Source organism: Ochotona curzoniae, unplaced genomic scaffold, assembly GCF_017591425.1.
Source record: "Ochotona curzoniae isolate NIBS_2020 unplaced genomic scaffold, NIBS_Ocur_1.0 scaffold_3223, whole genome shotgun sequence".
In the NCBI taxonomy this organism is placed as follows: Eukaryota; Metazoa; Chordata; class Mammalia; order Lagomorpha; family Ochotonidae; genus Ochotona; species Ochotona curzoniae.
In genome coordinates, this window is record NW_024467108.1 from 5,646,870 (window position 1) to 5,654,784 (window position 7,915).

Genomic DNA, 7,915 nt, shown 5'->3' on the forward strand with positions numbered 1-7,915 from the left:
TAAGCTGAAGCCCTCAAACTGGAGTCCTGTGTTCCAAGTCCATCTTTTCCTGCTGCTCACAGCCAACCTGCACAACCCTGACCTTTTCCCACACCGCTGTTTCCAGGTCCCAGCCTGGCCTGTCTCTCTCTCACACACAGGAAGGGGTGAGAAAACAGGATGACCTCTTCCAGGTTCTCCCCACTTCTCTGTGTTCATGAATGTCATGGGGGCTGTGGACATGCCTTGCCACATGGCCCACGGATGCTCTAACACTTCAAGAGCTGGGGGTCAGATCTCTCCATCTAGCACAGGGTCGCACACAGGGTCCTGCTCACAGCACTGGGGGATCTAACATGTGTGAACACCCTCAATTCACATGCAAGCGCTGGGGTAGAGCCTGGCTGTGTGCAAAGAGAATGGCCTCTGGCTTTGCAGACACAGACTGCATGACCTCAGGCAAATAACCTCTGAAATTCAGTTCCCTCATGGAAATAATGTCTATCTCATCAACTGAGTCTTCAAGCATTTTGCATAGTACCTGGCACACAGGAGGTCCTGGTCCTTCTGCATATACCAGTATAGGAAGCGTGGCAGAAATCTAGCCCTTCCTGCTATCACTGAAGCACACTGATACACTTCATGCTTCATGTAGTGACACAGTTAATGACCCCCAAAGCTCGCACAGCTGCCTTTGCATGTGGCCATCTGCCTTTCAGGGAGATTGCATAGCTGGAAAAGGAGCTGCAGGCCAGAAGAAAAGGCTAGTGAATAACCAGGCTCATTCACAAATGTACAGCTCTCTGTCCACATGTTCAGGTCTGTTCCCTTCTCTATGGAAAGGAGCCCAGACACAAACAGGTTCCAAAAAGGCAATGAAAATTATATAGGTTGTGGTTTAAGAAGGGAAGGAAGAGAAGAAAAAAATCCAACATAGGAATGATTGACTTGGAAAGAAAAGAGTAGAAATGGTGATAAATAGGAGGGTGTTATACAGCAGGGAGGGTGGGGAGTCACTTGCCAAGGTCATTATCATGGCAGGGGACTGGAGGACCAAAAGAATCAGGTCTCCAGCTTGGAACATTTTGGAAAAAGGACTGTACAAAGCACAGACATTATTAATAATAATTAACAACTTTATCCAAGTACAGTCTGATTTTAGCTTAACTGTGCTTTTTAAAAAAGATTTATTTTTATTGCAAAGGCAGATCAGATTTTACAGAGGGGAGAGACAGAGAAAGATCTTCCCTCCACTGGTTCACTCCCCCAACAATCGCAACACCTGGAGGGGAGCCCATCTGAAGCCAGAAATTAGGAGCTTCTTCCAGATATCCCACAAGGGTACAGAGTTCTAAGGCTTTGGGCCATCCTCTACTGCTTTCCCAGGCTATAAGCAGAGAGCTGGATGGGAAGTGGAGCAGCCAGGACACGAACCAGCACCTATATGGGATCCCAGCACTTGCAAAGTTGAGGATTCGTGCCAGCCTTGCTCTCTTTCTTCACACAACACTCAAAATTGTAGGTTAGACTTCGCCACAGGTATTTTCCCAAATTCACTCACTGATGTTTATTTATTTGGAAGGCAAAGCAGAGCACTGGTGAGGATTTAGGCATATATCCCATCTACTGGTTCATTCCCCAAATGTCCCAAATACTCAGACTGTGTCAGGCCAAAGCCAGGAGCCAGAACCCCCAGCTTGGTCTCCCACATAATGGGTTATCGTCTTTTACCTCCTGGGGTGTGCATTAGTAGGAAGCTGCATCTGAAGTAAAGGCAGGACTAAATCCCAGGGACTCCAGTATGGAATGCTGGTTTCCAAAGTGATGACTTGGGACCAGCATTTTGGCATGCTGGTGCCTGCAGTCCTGGCATCCCATATGAGCACTGGTTCAAGTTCTGACTGTTCTACTTGCTTTTTCTTTGTTTAAGAATTATTCATTTTTATAGGAAAGTCAGATTTAGAGAGAAGGAAACTCAGGTAGAAAGATTTTCTGTCCGTTTATTCACTCCCCAAGTGGCCAAATGGCTGGAGTTGAGCTGACCTGAAGCCAGGAACCAGGAGCTTATTCTGGGTCTCCCACATGGGGAGCTGACTATTCCATTTCCAATTCAGCTCACTGCTAACGCACCTAAGAAAAGCAGTGAAAGAAATCTGCCTGGGGCCCTGCATGATGGCTCATTTGGCTAATCCTCCCTTCATAAGCACTGGGATCCCATATAGATGACAGTTCATGTCCCAGCTGTTCCATTTCTCTTCTAGCTCCCTGCTTATGGCCTGGGAAAGCAGTGGAGGATGGCCCAAAGCCTTGGGACCCTGCACCTGTCTGGGAGACCCAGAAGAAGCTCCTGGTTCCTGGCTTCAGATCGGCTCAGTTCCAGTCATTACAGCCATTTGGGAAGTGGAAAGGTGGATGAAAGCTCTCTCTGTAAATCTGGTTTTCCAATAAATGAATGACTAAAATAAAATAAAATGACAACCTGTTGCAGCCCAGTATCCACCCCTCAAAGGCATGCTTGCCTGTGATCAGCACCGTTCCTGTGGCCAGTGCAATTGGAAATGCTAGGATCTGCACCTCATGACGCCTACTGACCAGAAACATTTCTAAATCTTTCTCTGTTCTCACCTCTGTTTGCTTCCCTCTGCCTGAATCCTGCAGTTACTCTGAATTCCCACTGGTTCTAGAACACATCATTTATTCATTCACGCAATACATAAGCAGCAACTACTACATGGTAGGCACCATTTCACACAGTGGGAACACAATCACGATAGATACGATTCCAGCTGGTACGGAACCTATTCTTAAAAAAAAAAAAAAAGAGTCATTTATTTAAAAGGCAGATCTACAGAGAGAAGAGGAAGAAAGAGAGAATGAATCTCTTCCATCCACTGGTTCACTCCCCAGTGACCAGAGCTGGGCCACTGGTGGTCTAAAGCTAGATGCTTATAGCTTCTTCTGGGTCTAACAGGTGTATGCAGGACCCCAAAGACTTGAGCCATCTTCCACTGCTCTACCAGGCACACTAGCAGGGAGCTGGATTAGAACCAGAACAGCTGGGATTCAAAATGACACCCATACAGATACCTGCATGGCAGGCTGAAGTTTAACTTACTATGCCAGGGAGCCAGCCCTGAACCTTCCATTTCTTAAGAGATGAGTATTTCCTCTGAGCAGCAGTCTAGTATATCCAAATCTGGGTTTGAACCCTACTCTACCACTTAGTGGTTTGAGACAACTCATGTGCTGACTCATACAATGGGGATAGCAGCAGCATCTACCATCTCAGGTTACCGTGATTCTAAATGAAATGATTCCTACAAACCAGCCAGGAGGCATTCAATATAGCTGCCTTTAATAAGAGGAAGCACTCATTCCCTGAGACACAGTTTTAAGAAATGCAGTATCTACTTGTTTATTGTGTCTTTACAGTCCAGTCGCACGTACTCTTCTAAAGAAAAACAATCATACCAAGTATGATGTATGTACCAAGTACAGGAATGTACAACTAAAATGTAAGCAATACCAAAGATTTTTAAGATCAAAATTTTATGGTAATGCAGAAATGTGCCAAGATCCTTAGCTCCTGGTATGTTCAATCAATCTCTCCTCTAAAACTGACATACTTCAGGGAATAACAGTTAAAAAGGGCAGACACTGCTCAGCAGCCAAGACACGATCCCTCCACAGTTTCTGTCTTTGGCTACCTGGGTGTGGTATGGCAGAGCATGACAATGGGCAGGCTGCTGCCACCACCAAGTGGTGGGAGCCCAGGAAAGGTGTGCTGTCCAGCCCCAAGGCTGCCTAAGCAGTCACCACCCTCAGAGCTGGTATGGTGTAACACGCATAAGACTGGTGTGAGAAGAAGCCCCTTTTAATCAGTTACCTTGAAAACCTGAGTGAGCATACCCCAAATCCTCATCCTCATCTTCTGGAGTTTTAGTGGGGTAAAGGAATCACATTATAGGGGAAGACTTGTAAGACCCAGGCAACAAATCATGTTTTCCACAAGAAGGAAATGAGAGACCCCCTTAGAAACACTTGGTGGGTCATGAAGTTGCACAGTAGGCAATATTTTCCAACTGTGCTCACCAAACGCTAAATTCTCAGTAACTTCAACCCATTGTACCTGAACCTACATTGGCCATGACAGTGGCGAATTTGGCTTAGTCTTACATACTATCATCACTCATTAATTGAATGAGGTGATGTATAGGCAAACTATTGCTATTATGGTTTCTGCATTGAGCACCACTTTGACCTGAGTACACCACACTGCCTTCCACTGTGCCTGCCAACTGGAGCCATGCCAAAACCACACAGCTTCTCCACTGCTGGTCCCAGTGGAAGAGCTAGGCGAACCTGGGAGCATCTGAAAGGGCCACCTGACCCCGGATTCAGGCCAGGGGAAGTGACTCCTAAGCTAAGGTCCGAAGGTCTTGAACAGTGAGGGTGTGGTGCCAGGCTAGTTGGTTATATCACCCTCTGCATTCCCCTGGCAACTGGGGGTTTACCATCAACCCTAGTTTGCCCCAAATAGTCTGTTTATCTGTTACTCTGACCTCATTAGCAGTGCCCACTTTTTTGACAGTAGCTAGCTAGGACAAGCAGGCAGTGACTTCAGTCCTGTTCCTGGCAGTGCCTGGATTACCATGTCTGGCTCCTCCACGTGATTCAGCTTCCAAGGAGTTTGGGCTCCCATCTTCCCTTTGTATCCAACACATGGGCTGAATTTCCTTCAGTACCCAATGACACTTGAACTTCTCCCTACTGCTAAACAGGTTGAGCAGCACAGTCATTCAATAAAATCATCTGAAATCAGAATGGAAAGAAAATAGAAGAGATAATGATGGAAACCTAGTCCTACATTTCACTAGCCACATGACTTTCTGACTCTCATGTTTTCACCTGAAAGATGGGGTAACAGCAGATTCTTCAGAGGGTGGTGTACAGAAAGCACAACTCCAACCACTGCAGCACACCAGGGCATACAGTAAGCACGCTGCAAGCAGCAGCACTGCTGAAGACAATGACGCCACCTCCTGCTCTTGGAACCCTAACCTGCTGTAAAAACTTCAAGCCAACACTGAGCAAGCACCCAACAGGGATTCAACAAGTATGCACTAAATGAACACATAATTTCATGCTAGGGTTTGGCAGCAGACCAGGATCTTGGATTACAAGATGTATTAATCAAAATTACAACTTAGAATTGGAAAGTTTTGATTCCACTAAGTCCAGTTTGAGTAATTGCAGTTTAAGAAAAAAAATTTCTTCTTACACCCATCAAGTGCAGGACAGAGAACACAGCAGCACTGTGTGGCTATATCCTGGACGTGGACATGAACAGCTTTCAAACCTCACCCTGTGATAACTAGACCCATTGAATATGTCAGCTCTTACAAGTGCGGGCCAACTCAGATATCTGGGTCCATCTCTCACTCTGAATTGTCAGTCTTTGTGATTAATGTATATAAAGTAGAAAGGTCTGATTGTGTCAGCAGTTTTCATGACCCCCAATTACAATACCCCCTTTGCAGTATATCCTTGTTCCCAACATTTGGAATGAATTAAAACTAAACTTCCAGATGTTTAAACTACTACTGTAAATTTAAACTCATTAAAAAGGGGGCAGATTTACTACTCCTGCTTCATTTTGAAGCCTGTTGTTCACCCTGTCTACATAATTTATGAAACCAAATACAGTGGCAGGTAGTGGAGCCTATTTATACAGCATTCATGGTGAGAAATAAAGCACTTAAAAAATGCCTGGAAATTAATTTTGCACGACCTATAGATCACATTCTTTGTTGTTTCTAAGCTAGTAATTGTTTCCTGAAACTGATCTAGTAGATATTTTTATGCTAATCTGTACTAAAAATGACTTTGCTTTTTCTGGCCACAAAAAGCTGGCAATGGAAGAACATTTGATTATGGCAGGAAGACAGCTGCACCCACTCTGGTGAAATTAATGAACCTGGACCTACAGTCCTTTGTGGTAGTGTTCTGGCAGCCCAACAAAGGTGGCAGCATTTCTACACCCAGTTTGTGACGGCTCAGGAGTTCCAGGCTCCAGTCATTTATACATATATTTGCAAGGAACTCATGTCGACTATAATGAGTGGATTTTAGATGCTGCATTGAAAGCTGGCAACGGATAAAACAAAAACATAAAAGAAACCTATTCCCAGAGCAAACATTTCTTTCACAAACCTTAAGAATGAAGTGGCTTTCATAATCAATTTTAAAATGAAGGATTAGAATGAACTACCAGGCTCTGGCACTTACTAGCTACATAATTTGAGGTGATTAGTTTTCTTCTGTGGGATTGACTTATCAACTGAAAAATGGGACTAATATCTATTTCAGCTTTTCTGAAAACTTGAATGAGATAACCAACGGACTCTGTCAACTCTCACATATCACATGAATGTTAAACTTAAAAAGTAGCTGCCCCTTAAATCAAACAAAAATAAACCAAATCCAACTAAAGTTACTGCAGAGGAACAGGCCTCAAAAGAAGCACTAGCTCAACTCCTAGCAATTTTTCTGAAAGTTACATAAAATTATTTATCAAGAATGTTCTCATTTTACAAGTACCAGATCCTGCATTAGGTTTCAACTGCGTAACTTACTCTTCAAAAATAAGTATACCAAAAACAAAAACAAAAAATCCTCCAATTATATATATGCTAATTCTTCAATGTAGTTCTTTGTGTATTTTACAAGTTGTTCAGATGTGATACGAACCTTATTTTAACTACACAAGGTTTTAGGGGTCATTTATGTCAATTTCCTTTAATCTTGATAATATGATTTAGTGATTTATAAGGTACGTGTTACATAAAGTACAATCATGGTCTTGTGGACCAGCTCTAGGCTGTTAAGTTTTTAGTTAAAATACATATCCAGTATTGACAGCACCTAGCCCAGAAGCCTGGCTCAGAGCAGGCACTCAGCTACTGTTTGTGGAGTAAACAGACACTGCACTACCATTCCCTAATTATCTAATCTTGTGAACCTCTGTTTCATTGATGAGACTATGAATACTGTGGACTCAACCTACCAAAGACCAGTGTGAAAAAGTCTAAACAGAAAGTGTTAAGCCTTTTATAGATTTATCAGCTTTAGGGAGTGTACAAAAATAATTTAAAAAAAATAAGCTGATGAGCTCTTCACCAAACACTTCTTCTGGATGTTATTATTGTGGCAGACTGAAAATGGGGCCAACTTCCCAACTCCTTCAAACAGAGGAATTCATTTCTTTGTTCCTCAGATCTATGTGGGGCAAGTAACTTGCCATGACGAAAGCAATGTGATGAAATGAGTTCTTAAGCACAGGCTTTGAAGCAGTTGTCTTGCTTTTTTTGGCACTACTCTTAGGATGGCCATGTGATAAGGCCAAGGAAAAGGATGACAGGAGACCCAGCCATCCCATTTAGTCACCAGCCAATCTGACAGGGGAATGCAGAAAGCCCAGATTAGCAAAAGAATCACTCAGTCAACCTATAAAACTGGTAAACAACTAGTAAATGACAGTTTCTTTCAGCTACTGAGTTATGGGATGTTCCAAGGTCACTGATGATAAATTACCTAACCATCAAAAGCACAACTTTATGGCATATTTTATCATGACCCAACCCCAGGTTAATTACCTGCCAAGGTCACACCACTTTGAAGGGCACTGAGAACTGCACGCAGGTAATGAAAGGTCAGCTCTGTCATTCTGCTGTTAAGAACTTGATCAGTTTTTTCTGTCAATGACGGCATCATCTCTCTATTTTTTTGATAATATGCATGTGTCTTCTTTTGACACATCCGTTGGGCCTGTCTATGACTGGAAGATGCAGTGCTGCCTATCATTAAGGGCTGGCCCGCCAGCAAACACCCTGTGAAGCTTCTGAGGTTCAAACAGCACTAACTTACTACAACATAA